Raw genomic sequence first — 15,339 nt, 5'->3', positions numbered from 1 at the left:
CTGGGCGTGGGCTGCCTTGGGCCGCCCTACTCCCGCCATAACCTCTTTTCAGCGCGTTGATCACACGCATCGTCCATGTGGAGACCACCCACGCAGAGTATGGAGTTTATGAAGATCTCACGGAGAACTGGATGAGGGGTGACAGCTTGCATGCCAGAGAACACCATTCTCAAAATGCTTTTTGGATCTTTCTTCAAACTTCCATTCTGTGCAGCCACGCCTGCCTGGTCTCCCGCACCCCTGCCCAGCCCCTGCCAGCCTCTGGCCCTCGCCCTCCGCTTCATGCGGAGCCGCATAGCTCTCACTCGGCATTTCCAGTCTGATCCTCCGCTTCCCACTACCCCAGCGCAGCAAAACAAATCATATTTCTCAGGATCTGTCCACTGTAGAAGAGTGGGTGGGGGGCGAGGAAGAGTTGTAAGTAACTCGTATTTAATATCATCTTTGTGCCGTAACTCCCAAAGCTTTGCTTCGCTCATTTTTCCTGCTCGAAAACCTCTCGGGCTCCACTTACTGCTGAATTGTTTGCCGTCACACTTATCACCTTCTAACAGAGGAAAGAATTTTCTTAGTATGTGTGTTGTTTATAATCTGCCTCCTTCCGCGGGAATGTAAGCTCCTCTAGAGCAGAGACTGTGACCGTCTTGTTCTCAGAAGTATCCCAGGGGCCTTGAGCAGTACCCGACACACAGCAGGTGCACAGTAAATATTTTCTGAATGTATGAAAGGCTCATGTCCTAATTCTAAGCTCATCATAAAGACCCTCTGCTCTCTCGTCATAACCTATAGTATTTACAATTCTGTTCCCTCTCTTGGGACATTACATGCACACCCACACCTATGGCTGGGTTCCCAGCTCCTCTTCCCTCTGCCCCAGTCCCTGGCCCATCCTTTTCTCTTCTCCCCCATAAGCAGCCCCCATCTTTGAGGCCAGCTCGGCCCCTGCCTTTCCGGAATCTTCGATCATCCCAGTCTGCACTGGCCCTCCCTCTCAGTGCTCCTGTAGCAATTTCTTTCTGAATCACCCACTAGACTCTGATCAGACGTTGTCCTGGATGGTAATTTCATGTGTGTGTTTTTTTTTTTTTGGCTGAGCCGCGAGGCATGCGGATCTTAGTTCCCCAACCAGGGATCGAATCCGTGCCCCCTGCAGTGGAAGCACGGAGTCCTAACCACTGGACTGCCAGGGAATTCCCAGTAATTTCATGTTTCATGCATCTTTTTAAAGAAATGTCCCCCAATAGATGATCAGCTCCTGTAGTACCCACAGTAGGTACTCTGCAGACACTAGATGAAAAAATAAGCCCAAAGAACGAACACTTGGATGGGCACAACTGCTATGCGTAAACCCGTTTAATCCTCAAACCGCCCTCTGAGGTTGAGAGTCTTACTATGTCCATTTCACACATGGGGAAATGGAGGCCGCATGAATTCCCTTGCTAGGAAGCAGCGGAGCCGGGATTTGAGCCCAGGTGATCTGGCTCCAGGACCCGGGTGCTGAACTACCTCTGCACGGCGTAAGCGGCTGTGTTAACATTGGTGCTCTCTCTGTCTTTCTTGTCCTTTGGTTGTGGAGGTGGGTGAAGGGACTGCAGGTGACCCCCGAGGGGTTGTGCCATCTTGAAGGTGCCCCCAGCAAGCTGAGCGTCTGAGTCTTAGGGGCCGAAGACAGGTGGAGAGTTTCCGTCTTGGTCCTGCCTTTGCTGGAGGCTGTCCTTCTGAGCCTCCCTTTTCACAGCTGCGGAGCCGGGAGGATGACTGCTTTTCCTCCGCCACGGGGAATAGGGATGGCTGCTGACCTCTGTTCTGGGTGATGGTTCTAGATTCCTAAGGGGGATTAGAGGCTGGACACAGGGCCCCTCCTAGATGAGCTCTCTGTGTGTGTGTGTGTGTGTGTGTGTGTGTGTAGCAGACCTGGGATCTTTGTGTGTGTGTGTTCAGGCACATATGGGCAGGTGAAATATAGTTAAGATGAACATGAAGGTAAGAAACTGTGGCTGGTGTCCCCCTGGGGCCTGTGGGAAGGGTTCAGAAGGAAGGGACATCGCTGTGGAGTGCTGCCTGCAGAGAGATGGAGTCTGGACCCCGTGGTGGGGCACAGGAGGCCCCAGTAAGCCGGCCTCTGCCGATTCCTATCACGCGTTCCCCCCTTCTGGCATCTTATATGCTTTAGCCATTTTACACTGCTCTTCTTTTTGTCTTTTTTCCTTCTCTCTCTTTCTTACTAACTCTTCTATTTTGGAATAATTTTAGGTTTACAGAAAAGTTGCAAAGATAGTACAGCTTCCCCCCAATGTCAACATCTGAAAAAAACGTGGTTTATTTGTCAAAACTAAGTACAGTACTATTAACTAAACTGCAGATGTTATTCAGATTTCACCTGTTTTTCCACTAATGTCTTCTTCCTGTCCCAGAGTCCAATCCAAGATCCCACATTGATTTAGCACTTTGAATTCGTTTTAATTCTCTGAATGCCCTGGGCTCATTCCCGCCTCTCTTCCTTTGACTCTGTCATTCTCTTCGCCTACAGTAAATTTCCTATTCCCAGCAAACTCCTATTCATCCTGCAGCAACCCCTCTTTCAGTCAGGGATAATATGGGGAGTGGTGGTAGGAGTGGGGCTTTGGGATCTGGCTGTTTGCAATATTAGGTGGGGAGAATTTCCACTGCTCCTTCCGTACTCAGGATCTCTTTGACTCTCATTTGTTTTTTTGTTTTTTTTTTGATAAATTTATTTATTTATTTTTGGCTGTGTTGGGCCTTCGTTGCTGCGTGCAGGCTTTCTCTAGTTGCCGCGAGTGGGGCTACTCTTCGTTGCAGTGCATGGGCTTCTCATTGCGGTGGCTTCTCTTGTCGCGGAGCGCAGGCTCTAGGCACGCGGGCTTCCATAGTTGTGGTGCGTGGGCTCAGTAGTTGTGGCTCGTGGGCTCTAGAGCACAGGCTCAGTAGTTGTGACACACGGGCTTAGTTGCTCTGCGGCATGTGGGATCTTCCCGGACCAGGGCTCGAACCTGTGTCCCCTGCATTGGCAGGCGGATTCTTAGCCACTGCGCCACCAGGGAAGTCCCACTCTCATTTGGTTTTTATGTAACCTTCTTTATGCAAATCCAGGCACATGCTGGTGCATACTATTGCTCACTCCCCGCTCTCCCAGCCATGGTTACTCAAGGTGCTGCATCTGCAGGTGACCTTCACAGGACCCTGCAGACGGCTGAAGGCAGAGCTGGCACAGAGCTCAGGTCTCTCACCTCTGGGAGTTTCAGCGGCTCCTCTGTCCTTCGTGATTATCCGCCTCTATGTTCTTCCGCTGTCCGGTCTGGGGGTGCTTTGGTGTAACACTAGGCTCGGTTTGGTGGGTAGTGGGTTTCCTGTGGTTTCTCGGCAGGCTGCACATTTAGATAAGGTTGCATCATCCTTTTATTTATTTATTTATAAAGTCCCCTTTGGGGACTTTCCTTAGGATGCTGCAGCCTAGGCTGTCGTTGGTGTCCCTGCAACCCTTCCACCTACCTCTGCCAAGCAGACCAGGAAACCCCCCAGAATGTTGGACCCCTGGGCTCCCTCACTCCACCCACCTCTGGGGGCTTCGGCAGGGCCCCCCTCCCCCCTCCCCCCCGTCCTCTCTACTCCTGAGTCCCCTACTTGGGATGCTCTTCTTCACCCCCATCCTTTAACTCTCCACGCAGCATTAGATTTGTATTGTCTCCCGAATTTAACTTCTGTGTAGATCATTCATTTACATGATTGAGAAATAAAGATATAAAAGTGTAGAGAGGGAAGAGTGTATCTCCTGGAAATTGTTATAGATTGAGAGAAATTTAGAACTCACCTCAGCCCAGTACAGCATGAGGGCCTTGTCTGGGTCCTGATTCAAACGAACCAATTATTAAAAAAAAAAAAAAGTTTGTAGGCAATTAGGGAAATTTAAATATTAACTAAGTATTAGATGATAGTAAGAAACTATTTTTTTTTTAATGTCAATTTCTTATTAATTTATTTATTTTTATATTAACTTTTGGCTGTGTTGGGTCCCCGCTTCTGTGCGAGGGCCTTCTCTAGCTGCGGCAAGCGGGGGCCACTCCTCATCGCGGTGCGCAGGCCTCTCACTATCGTGGCCTCTCTCGTTGTGGAGCACAGGCTCCAGACGCGCCAGCTCAGTAGTCGTGGCTCACGGGCCCAGTCGCTCCGCGGCACGTGGGATCCTCCCAGACCAGGGCTCGAACCCGTGTCCCCTGCACTGGCAGGCAGACTCTCAACCACTGCGCCACCAGGGAAGCCCAAGAAACTATTTTTAAAGTTTATTAGGTGTGATGATGGAGTTGTGGTATACTTCTGAAAACCCCCTGTCTCTTAGAGCTACATACTGAAGTTTTTAAAGCTAGAGTGGTACGATGTGTGGAATTTGCTATACATGTTCAGTCCTTTCCCAAAAGGTGGGGAGATAAATGAAACTAGAAGGCAAAACGGTGGTAACTGTTGATGCTGGGTGACGGGTAGAAGGATTCACTAGACTATTCTCTCTAGTTCTGTGTGTGTTTGAACACTTCTTTTTTTAATAGTTTTTTTTTTTTTAGTAATCTTTTATTTATTTATTTATTTTTATATTTATTCTTGGCTGTGTTGGGTCTTCGTTTCTGTGCGAGGGCTTTCTCCAATTGCGGCAAGTGGGGGCCACTCTTCATTGCAGTTCGTGGGCCTCTCACTATCGCGGCCTCTCTCGTTGTGGAGCACAGGCTCCAGACGCGCAGGCTCAGTAATTGTGGCTCACGGGCCTAGTTGCTGCGCAGCATGTGGGATCTTCCCAGACCAGGGCTTGAACCCGTGTCCCCTGCATTGGCAGGCAGATTCTCAACCACTGTGCCACCCGGGAAGCCCTGAACACTTCTGTAATAACACAAAATATCACCATCCAGCCTTGTCCCCCATCAGCCTGGTTCTCCTCCAATAACCAATGCTGGTTTTATGTATCCTTTATGCAAATACTAATACATATAATTACTCACTCCTCCCTCCCTCCCTTTTTAAGTACCTTGCTACTGGTGCATTTGCTTTTCCCCCACTTTATTATAAGCACTAGGCAGAATAATGACCCCTAAAATGTCCACACCCTAATCCGTGGAGCCTGTGAATGTGTTACTTTACATGGTAAAAGGGACTTTGAGATGGGGGGTTGATCCTGAATTATCCAGGTGGACCCAGTCTAGTCATGTGGATCTTTAAAATCAGAGTCTTCGCTGGCTGTGGTCAGGGGAAGATGTGAGTAAAGGTCAGAGAGACATGGCAAAGCTGGCTTTGAAGCCGAAGGAAGGGGCCACGTACTGAGGGTTGAGTATGGCCTCCTGAAGCTGGAAAAGGCAAAGAAATGAATTCTCCCTGGAGCCTCCAGAAGGGAAGACAGTCCTGCTGGCACCTTGATTTTAGCTCGCACTTCTGACCTACACGGATGTTATATAAGCATGTGTGTTTAGGTTTGTGGTAATTTGTTAAGCAGCCATAGGAAACGATTACGCTCTATCTTGGAGCTATTTCTGTATCAGGGCAGAGATGGCAGAAGCACCAGCTCCTCACTTGTACTCGGCGTTTGGAGTCTGACAGATCTGGGCTTGAGTCCCAGCTCTGCCACGTTCGCTGTGCAATTTTGGGCGAGTTACGTCCCCTCTCTGGGCCTGTCTCCTTGTCTGTAAAAAGGTGATAAAAGCACCTGTCTCACAGGGGAGCTCTGAGCGTTAAATCCTGCAATGCATCCAAAACATTCAGCACAGTGTCTGGCACATAGTAAATGCTCAAAAAAAAAAAAAAAAAGACAGCTGTGAATAACACTATTAACACTATAATTATTAGTACAAGGCGCTTTCCGTGGGTTCTCCAGGTCCCATTGTCCTGTCTTTTGACTCCTTGTAAACCTGGGAGGCGGCACATAAATTAGTCCTTGTTTCTGCAACAAACACCCTCTCTTGCCTGTGTCTGGCGTGCTTGTTTCCCTTTGTGTGGGAGCCCTATTTCCCTAGAAGGTGCTCAGCAGCCGGAGGGCCGGGCTCTGTTCCGACGGCTTGGTGCTGGATATTAGGGTCACAGACTGCTTGAATGATTGATCCATTAGCAGGCAGCTTCCAGAGACGGTTCTCTTCTTCCCAAACTCAAGGTTCCCTCCTTCCCACACCAAGGGCAGGTCAAGGGCAATGTCAGACCCAGGCAGGGCAGGCTGCCTTGCTGCTTCCACATGGCACAGACCCTGAGAGTGATGGGAACCTCCTGGATCCCTCTCACAGTCCCCAGCAGCCAGGTTTTGCGTGAGCTTGCCGCTTCCTGAGGCCAGCCACTTACTGTCGGGTAGTTCTGGTTATTACAAAGGTTTCCTCCCCACCTGTGACCCCTGTCCCTGTTCTGCCCTCTGGGGCCACCTGGAAAGGGTCTGCTTCCCTTTCTGCCTTTTAGATGAGTGACAGGTGGCAGAAGGAGTGCAGGCTTGGGGGGCAGAGCCGTGGGGTCCAGTCTCAGCTCTGCCGCTGACATGTTGGGTGGCCTTGGGATTACATGAGTCTGTGAGTCTTTTTTGAACCCTGTTTTCTTCCTTCCTTCCTTCCTTCCTTTCCTTCCTTCCTTTCTTCCTTCCTTTCTTTCTATTTTTCTTCCTTCCTTCCCTTCTTCCTTTTTTCCTTCCTTCCTTTCTTTCTTTCTTCCTTCCTTCCTTTCTTTCTTTCTTTCTTTTTTTTTCTTCCTTCCTTCCTTCCTTTCTTTCTCCCTCCCTCCCTCCCTGCAGTGGCAGCACGGAGTCTTAACCACTGGACCACCAGGGAAGTCCAGAATCCTGTTTTCATAATCCGTAAAAAAGGAACAAAATGCCCACCTTTCAGGATCATTGTGGGACCCTATGGAAAACACCCCCATCTAGTGAACACCCAGTAAGTGCTGTGTCCCTTCCCTCCACTCCAGGCCACTCCTGGGCTCCTTAACTGCTCCCTGGGGAGGAGGTTTGGAGGCGGCCCCACCCCTCTCTGCTACTCTGGCAGGAATGGGCCAGCCTCCAGGGCGGGTCAGCGGTAACTGCCTGGAGTCTTTCTTCTGCTGCCGGACAGCCTTTGCCTCAGTCCTTCCCTGCCCGACTTCTGCCTTCTCTGGGCTTCGGCTTCCCAGCTGGGAAGAGGAGAGAGGTCTCCTCTTTGCGGGAAGCGTCATCCTCTCTCACTGCTGAGACGGAGGCCTGGCCAATCCCCCCACCCCCTTCTCTGGCCTCACTGTGCCTGGGGGCGCTGAAACTCCCCTCTCCTCTGCCACAGTCCCACAGATGCTAATGCCTCTGCTGGGCATAGAAACACCGCCTTATTTTTAGTTCTGGCCCTGGTCCATCATACTGTACCCCTCCCTGCGTGAACTTGTCCAGATCTGCAAGTTGTTTTCCCAAATCCTTAGAACCACAGGAATGCCCTCGGTCACTCCATTTACATGGGCTCTGCTCATAGTTCTCTCTCTAGTGGCCTCGTTTGCTTGTACACAATCTGTTTCTGCCACAAACCCTCTCCAGTGTGCCTCCCAACTCCTTCCGCATCTCCTGTACCCGCCCCCTGCCCCTCCCTCCAGAAGAGAGGAACAGTCCCAGGAAAACCCCAAAGCTGGAGGGGACAAAGGAAGGCAGCAGTGTGTTGGTGCACGCCCCGCCCCACACACGCGTGCATGCACTGTGTTCTGCTTTCCACGGCCCGGGGCTGGCCGTGGTTGCATCAGCTCAGTTCTCTGAGGCAAGGTGGTTAACCGAGAGATTACGATACTTTCCCCCTCAATTTAAATTTATGATGAACAGACAAGCAAGCACCCGCTTTGGGGACAAAGAGTCAAAAGCCGACCCTGACGCAGCACAGCAGGCTTCTAAACGGAGACAGGCGGTGTCTCCCCGGGGCTGGCAGAGAACACTCTTCTGTCTTGAGGCAGCGTTCCAAGAACCTTTAGCAGGAATCCCACTGTCAACATAGCCCCTGCTGGGGATTGTTCCACTTCTGATTCTAGACGGGAAGCTCCTCGAGGACATGGGACATTTTGTTCTCAACTTTTAAAATCTCCAGTTCCTCAGGGTTAAACCCCAGTTCCTCAGGGCTTGTGATATGATGCCCACACCTTAACGGTGCATCTGGTCCCCACTCACCCTCCCCAACACACACACCCTGGACTCTAGGATGTTTCTTTTTAAAAAAAAAACAAATTTATTTATTTATTTTTGGCTGCATTGGGTCTTCGTTGCTGTGCGCGGGCTTTCTCTGGTTGCGGCGAGCGGGGGCTACTCTTCGTTGCAGTGCACGGGCTTCTCATTGCGGTGGCTTCTCTTGTTGCGGAGCACAGGCTCTAGGCGCGCGGGCTTCAGTAGTTGTGGCGCGCGGGCTTCAGTAGTTGCAGCACGCGGGCTTCATTAGTTGTGGCTTGTGGGCTCTAGAGCGCAGACTCAGTAGCTGTGGCGCACGGGCTCAGTTGCTCCGCGGCATGTGGGATCTTCCTGGACCAGGGCTCGAACCCATGTGGCCTGCATTGGCAGATGGGTTCTTTTTTTTTTTTTAGAGTTCTTTCATATATATTTTAAACATAGATGTGCAATACATTAAAATATATAGAGATGTGTGAATATATATTTATATATATATATGTAAATATATATATCTCTCTCTCTCACAGAGGGCATACATATGCACACTCACATGTCCGTGCACATACCCCAGCAGGACCCATCTATATGTAAACCAGATGCAGTCCATATCAGGCCAACTTGGACACAAATGAGAACCCTGACTCAGCAGATTGCAGACTGCAACTGCATTGGAGGAATCCTTCAGTTTCTTCTACCAGGTGTAAGGCCATTTAGAAATACACTGAGAAGAGCTCCTTTGGGTGTGTGGCAGAGCCCAGGGCCCCTCTGGCAGTGCACAGTTTGCCTGAGTAAGGACTGCAGGATTGAGATATGAAGGAGCTATCAAGGAGGAGGGACTTGTGTTGTTTTGGGTCCTGAAACTAATAAGCAAACATCCATGGAATGACTTTAGCTCCAGGAACAATGCACTAGTGTCAGAATCCTTACTTATCTCAGCTTTAAGCAAATTTCAGGAGGGAGCGAAGAGAAGTGTGTGTTGCTACTCATCACCATCCAGCTTGACCCAGAGAACCGGGCACAGCTTTTAGGGGTGGATAAGTTCAAAGGTCAATCAGGCAGACTTGTAAGATAAAAAGAAGTTACTTAAAATGGAAGGACTTGAAAGCAACATAAGAGGTGACAGGTATTGGTTTGGGTTTATAAATGTTCCAAGAAGCCAAACCTTGTATATGGTACCATTTGCAGCAATATCATTAACATTATTAATAATCATCATAACATATTTATATATACAAAAATAGAGCAAAGCAATTCTAGAAGAGGAGGTGAAAGTGAAGGTGAGGGTCTCTGTGCAGCCCAAATGTCAGCACACTTCAGGAAGCTTCAGAACCAACAAAGACTGAGTGGCATGTATTCCTACAGTATATAGCCAACAAGGGGACATGCAGGTTCCGTTCTTCTTCCCCCTGTGTATGACTATACATTTCCCCACCTTTCCCCCCTGTAATACATATCCATGCACACTTTTGTTTTTTAAATTTATTTATTATTTATTTATTATTTATTTTTTTGGCTGTGTTGGGTCTTTGTTTCTGTGCGAGGGCTTTCTCTAGTTGCGGCAAGCGGGGGCCACTCTTCGTCGCGGTGCGCGGGCCTCTCACTATCGCGGCCTCTCTTGTTGCGGAGCACAGGCTCCAGACGCGCAGGCTCGGTAGTTGTGGCTCACGGGCCTAGTTGCTCCGTGGCATGTGGGATCTTCCCAGACCAGGGCTTGAACCTGTGTCCCCTGCATTGGCAGGCAGATTCTCAACCGCTGCGCCACCAGGGAAGCCCCATGCACACTTTAAAAGAGTGACAGGCAGATTCTTTTTTTTTTTTTTTAATTTTTTATTATTTATTTATTTATTTATGGCTGTGTTGGGTCTTCGTTTCTGTGCGAGGGCTTTCTCTAGTTGCGGCAAGCGGGGGCCACTCTTCATCGCGGTGCGCGGGCCTCTCACTATCGCGGCCTCTCTTGTTGCGGAGCACAGGCTCCAGACGCGCAGGCTCAGTAATTGTGGCTCACGGGCCTAGTTGCTCCGCAGCACGTGGGATCTTCCCAGACCAGGGCTCGAACCCGTGTCCCCTGCATTGGCAGGCAGATTCTCAACCACTGCGCCACCAGGGAAGCCCCGACAGGCAGATTCTTAACCACCGTGCCACCAGGGAAGTCCCTAGGATGTTTCTTGAAACTGATAGGCACACTGCACCTCTGACCTGGGCTCCTGCTGTTCCTTCAGCTGGATCCCTCTCCCGCAGGATCCTTCCTTCTTTGGGCCTTGCTCCATAGGACCCTTATCGGAGATGGCTTCTTGGCTGGATGTATGGCACAGCCCTGCCCACTCCATGCATCCCTGTCGTCTCCCCTGCTTTGCTCCCTCTGTTGACTTGATCACCAGCTGACATGGTATATGTTGATTTTTCTGGTCTTTGTCTCCATCCACTTGAATGTGAACTTCACGGGGGCCGTGGCTAGTCCTTACGTTTACTGCTGTATCTCCAGGGCCTAGATGGTGTCCACGGTGGGTGCTGATACTTATTTGTTGAAAGGGAAGCGAGGGCTCAGTATGTGTGGATGGATGAGTGACTTGTAGCGGAAGCCTCTCAGGGCAGCTGGGCCCCTGGATAAGGGACCATCCAGGGAGGGAGAGCTGGGCCCATGTGGCATCCCCCTACCCAAGAGGGCTGAGTGGCCACCTGCTAGCAAAGGCAGGACACGCAGAGAGGGGAGGGCTGGTGTGTGTGGGCTCCCCAGGAGGCTGTGCTGGGTGTGGCCAGAGATGAGGGGTCCCTGGTCGGCCGCCAGCCCTTGCAGCCCTTCCCTTCCTGTCCAGTGAGTCAGCCAGGCCCGGAAATGTGCTAGGGAAGTGGCCCTCTCAGGAGTACAGCAGGGCTAAGGGTCAACAAAACAAGGACCTGCTCAACCGCCCTCCCACTCTGCCCATCAGAAGGCGCCGACCCGCTCGCATCTCCATCTCAGACTGCTGGCCCCCAGAAAGTGAGGGGACGCATCCCCGGTGTTTCAGCCCCCAGCCTGTGGTCCTCTGTGATGCCCCCGGGGAAACGAATGCAGAGCCTCTCCTGCCCACTGATGCTTGTCTCCTGGTCCCTTGATTTCTGGAGTTCAGGCTGGAAGGGGAGGAGGAGTTGCCTGTTCGGACCCTTCTTCTTCTGGCTTTCTTCAGCTGTTGTCCTGTTTCCCCCTCCCCTTCTCCCCTTCTTTCGGGTCTCATCACACAGATTGTTTCCGGTTCAGTATCTGTCGCCCCCTCTAGACTGTAGGTCCTTTGTGTTCATTCGCTGCTGTGTCCTCAGTGTCCTCAGTGTGTGACACCCTGTTTGTAGATGAATGGCTGTGTGAATGAAGGAGGCAGGAAGGAATTTTGTCCCCTTGGGCTGGTCAGAGAGGCTTTGACAAATGTAGGTGCTTCATAAGCAGGGGCAGCAGGGTACCCCTCGTGATCGCGCCAGCTGGTGCGGACCTCTCCCGTGAGGGGCTGTGCTCTGGAGAAAGTCCTGCTGAGGCAGCCCGGGTAGCCCTGGGGCTCTGGGGACAGGGTAGAGGGCCTGGTGGATAACACCTTTTCCTCAGGTCCACACAACTCACACCTATAGCACTTCCCAGCAATAGAAAGGCCAAGGAGAAAGGCTTCCCGTGTTATGTAAGGCAGAGCCTGAAACTGGATTGGGAGAGGAAAGTGCGAGGGGCTACTGGGGCACGTGTTCCTCTTGCTCTTTACTCCTGCCCGCGCTGCTTCTCTGTTGTGGGACCAGAAAAAGGCAGGGGGGGATGAGAAGGACACAGAAGTCTTCTCCTCTTTTATTCATATATTCAGTGAATATTTATGGGCCAACTATGTGCCTGACTGTGCAATTGAGCCAAGGACGGAGAGCTGAGTAGACTCAATCCCCAGCCCCAGGGAGCTCACAGCTGGACAGGGAGACAGACAGGTAAACGGTCCCAGGACAAGGCCACAGCTGCTCTGATGGGCTCTATGTAGGGATGCTGTGGGGACAGAGGAGATACTCTGAGTGTGGGACTTGGTGCAGTCTGCATGGAGGAGGTGCCATCAGAAAAAGGCCTTGAAGAATGAATAGGAGTTCGACATGTAAAGAAAGGGAGGGGGTGGGGAAGGGAGAGAGTATATTACAAGCAGAGGGAGTAGCAGCTGGCAAGGCGGGAAGTTGGGGAAGGGCTATGTCGGTCTGGGGTAAGGGGCTTGGGCGTCGGGGTGGTGAGAGAGGGGACCGAGGTCGGAGGGAGAAAGTGTGGCCGGAGCACCTGCTACTCCAGGCTGAGAATTCAGGCTTGCTCCTGAGAGTGGCGGGCGGGGGTGAATCTAGGCCTCATCCTGGTGTGCTGGTTATTTTCTGTTTGCCTCCCTCTGCCAACCCTCTCTAACCTGCTCTGACCTTGTACACTGCTTCACCCGGCCTCCTGGACCATCTGTTTGGAGGGCAGGAGGAGACCGAAGTTGGGGTATTTATCCTCCGGTATCTCAAATTTCCTTTAAGACTCTCTCCCTCCCCACCCTCTCTCTGCCCCTTTGCTTTGGGTGTGGTTGATCCAGCTCTATAATTCAGCCTCACTGGGCAAAGCCACGGTGGATCACCAAAGCCACAGTGATGAGTTTGGGGAGGGATCTGGGCTCCACCCAGAGCCAGTGAGACTTCCGCTGTGGTTTCTGGGGGAGAGGTAGGGGTTCCTCGCTGATGAGCTTGAACCTGGATGCACGAACCCTGGAACCACAGTCTCCATTTGTTACCACACGTGGTCTGAGGAAGACAGCTGCTGAGAAATGGAGAGAAATCAGGTCTTCGAGGTCCCGGGCAGGCTGCACTGAAAGGCAGCCCAGCCTGACCCCTGGACCTTTCAGTTAAGTGAGCTCCTATTCACTATTCTGTTTTTGTTCCTCCCCCCCTCCCTTTTTTTTTTTTGGTCACTTGCAGCTGAGAGAGTCCTACATGAAACAACGGTCATCATCAAATTTTGTCTTACATTCTAGTTCTTTTGGCGATGGTGCCTCAGGTAGAAAGTACAATGGGATTCAGTCAGAACATCTCAGTTCTCCACTTAGGCTACCCCTTCCATCTCGAGCCCGCGTTTGTAAAACAGCACTAACTACACCTGCCTGCTCTGAAGGAAAAGTGAGAAAAGGAAAGGCAGACTGTAGGGCGATTTTCAAACTTTAGTTATTGTTGTTATATTTTACGCTCCTCGAGGGCAGAAACTGAGGTGGTTTTTTTGTTTGTTTTGTCTGTCCCACAGAGACTGCCAGAATCCCTCAAAGAAATTGGATGTTCTTCGTGCTTATACTCCCCATACGGTAGATGAAGACCAGGAGGTCACAGAGATGAAGCGTCAAGCCCAGGCCAGGCGAAGACTCAGGAATCCGGTGTGCCGACTCAGCTGAGGACAGCAGTGAAGCCTCTTTACTCTGAGGTGAGGAAGAGGCACCAGAGGAGGATTCTGGCCCCAGGACCAGCTCTGTCACTGACCTGATGGGTGACTTGAGGTCACTTCAGCCCCCGGGCCTCAGTTTCCACATCATTCAAATGGGGCCAACCCTCACCTGCGGGGATCAGCGGGTTCTATGTTGAAGAGCACACGGGGCCCCCCAGCGCCCTTGCTGCTTGCTGTGTGGAGCTGCGGAGCCGCAGGGCGGCCTGGGGAGTGAGAAAGCTGGGGGGCTGGAGGGCCCTCTGCCCCTCTATCCACCTGGGTTCTTTGATTCCTGGGGTGTGAGGGGTTTTTTTTTTTTTTTTACCGTTTTTAAAGTCTTTATTGAATTTGTTACAATATTGCTTCTGTTTTATGTTTTGGTTTTTTTGGCCGTGAGGCATGTGGGATATTAGCTCCCCGACCAGGGATCAAACCCACACCCTCTGCATTGGAAGACGAAGTGGTAACCACTGGACCGCCAGGGAAGTCCCAGGGTGTGAGGTTTTGCAGACAGGCCTGTTCTCCCCAGGACGGGGCAGGAAGCTGAGGCACTGAGGGGTTAGAGATTGCTCAAGGCCGTGCGGCAGCGGCAGGACTCGCGCCCCAGCTGGCCCAGCACAGGCCTCTGCCCACCTGTCTGGACAGCAGGTGCCCCCCAGGGCTGCCCATGAACAGCTGTGCTCCATACGTTCCGAGGGGTGGGCTCAGGGCCCTGCTGGCCTGGCCACTCTGAGGTGGCCTTGCTGCGGCCTGGCTGGTGAGGGCGCTGGAGGCCCAGGTTCCCTGCGGTTTCCTTGCCGGGTGGTGCAGCCGGCGGTCCTGCGAGAGGTGGGGACTCCGAGGGGAGGCGCAGACGCTGTCTGTTTTGCTGGGCCTGGGCCCCGAGTGGCTCTTCCGGCCATTGTGCTCTGGGTCATGAACAGAGAGCAGGATGCTTCTGTAGCCTTTGTAGTGGACGCAACACCCTGTACTTCCCGCATTCCAAGGAGGCCCCTGAGTGTGGTCACTTACGGGAGGTCTCCCAGACTTGCCTTCCTCCCCTTCCCCTGGACTCCATCCTCCTCAAGAGGACGTGACCCTCTTCGTGGTGGAGGCCTCTGGCCACTCAGCTCTCCCCATGACGGGCAGCCGTGCGCCCAGGTGTCCTTAGGTCCCGGCCACACAACAGATCAACAGCACAGCGAAAATTTTCTGACTTAAGGGCTTTACACACTAATCTTGTCAACAGTTCCACGAGATTGTTGCTGTAGTTACCACTCCTTCCCGTTAAAATGAAGGAACCTGAGGCTTAGAGGGGTCCAGTAACCCCCCCCAGGACATAGCAGCAGTGAGTGGCAGAGCCAGGTCTCAGACCTCACGTGTCTGAGGCTGGAGCCTGTGTTCGTATCTGCCCGCCACTCTGCCCTCTAGTTAAGCCTAGTACTTTGTGCTTTGGAGTTGGGTAAGGATGAAACAGAGCCACTCATTCATAAGTCATTTAAAAAAAAATTTTTATTTTATTTATTTGTTTATTTTTGGCTCTGTTGGGTCTTCGTTTCTATGCGAGGGCTTTCTCTAGTTGCGGCAAGCGGGGGCCACTCTTCATCGCGGTGCGCGAGCCTTTCACTGTCGCGGCCCCTCTTGTTGCGGGGCACAGGCTCCAGACGCGCAGGCTCAGTAATTGTGGCTCACGGGCCCAGTTGCTCCGCGGCATGTGGGATCTTCCCAGACCAGGGCTCGAACCCGTGTCCCCTGCATTGGCAGGCAGATTCTCAACCACTGCGCCACCAGGGAAGCCCCCATAAGT

General features: G+C 51.9%; 1 long non-coding RNA gene across 1 annotated transcript in view; it reads left to right on the top strand.

The window, feature by feature from the left end:
- LOC118902383 overlaps nucleotides 1-15,339 on the top strand; it is a 38,095-nt gene that overhangs the window by 7,365 nt on the left and 15,391 nt on the right. Inside the window, exon 2 of the long non-coding RNA XR_005021556.1 lies at nucleotides 13,380-13,553. This is a non-coding gene — a long non-coding RNA (uncharacterized LOC118902383). The remainder of the gene's footprint in view (nucleotides 1-13,379; nucleotides 13,554-15,339) is intronic.

This window comes from Balaenoptera musculus, chromosome 10 (assembly GCF_009873245.2).
Source record: "Balaenoptera musculus isolate JJ_BM4_2016_0621 chromosome 10, mBalMus1.pri.v3, whole genome shotgun sequence".
Classification (NCBI taxonomy): domain Eukaryota; kingdom Metazoa; phylum Chordata; class Mammalia; order Artiodactyla; family Balaenopteridae; genus Balaenoptera; species Balaenoptera musculus.
This window is presented reverse-complemented; position numbering and strand designations above follow the sequence as displayed.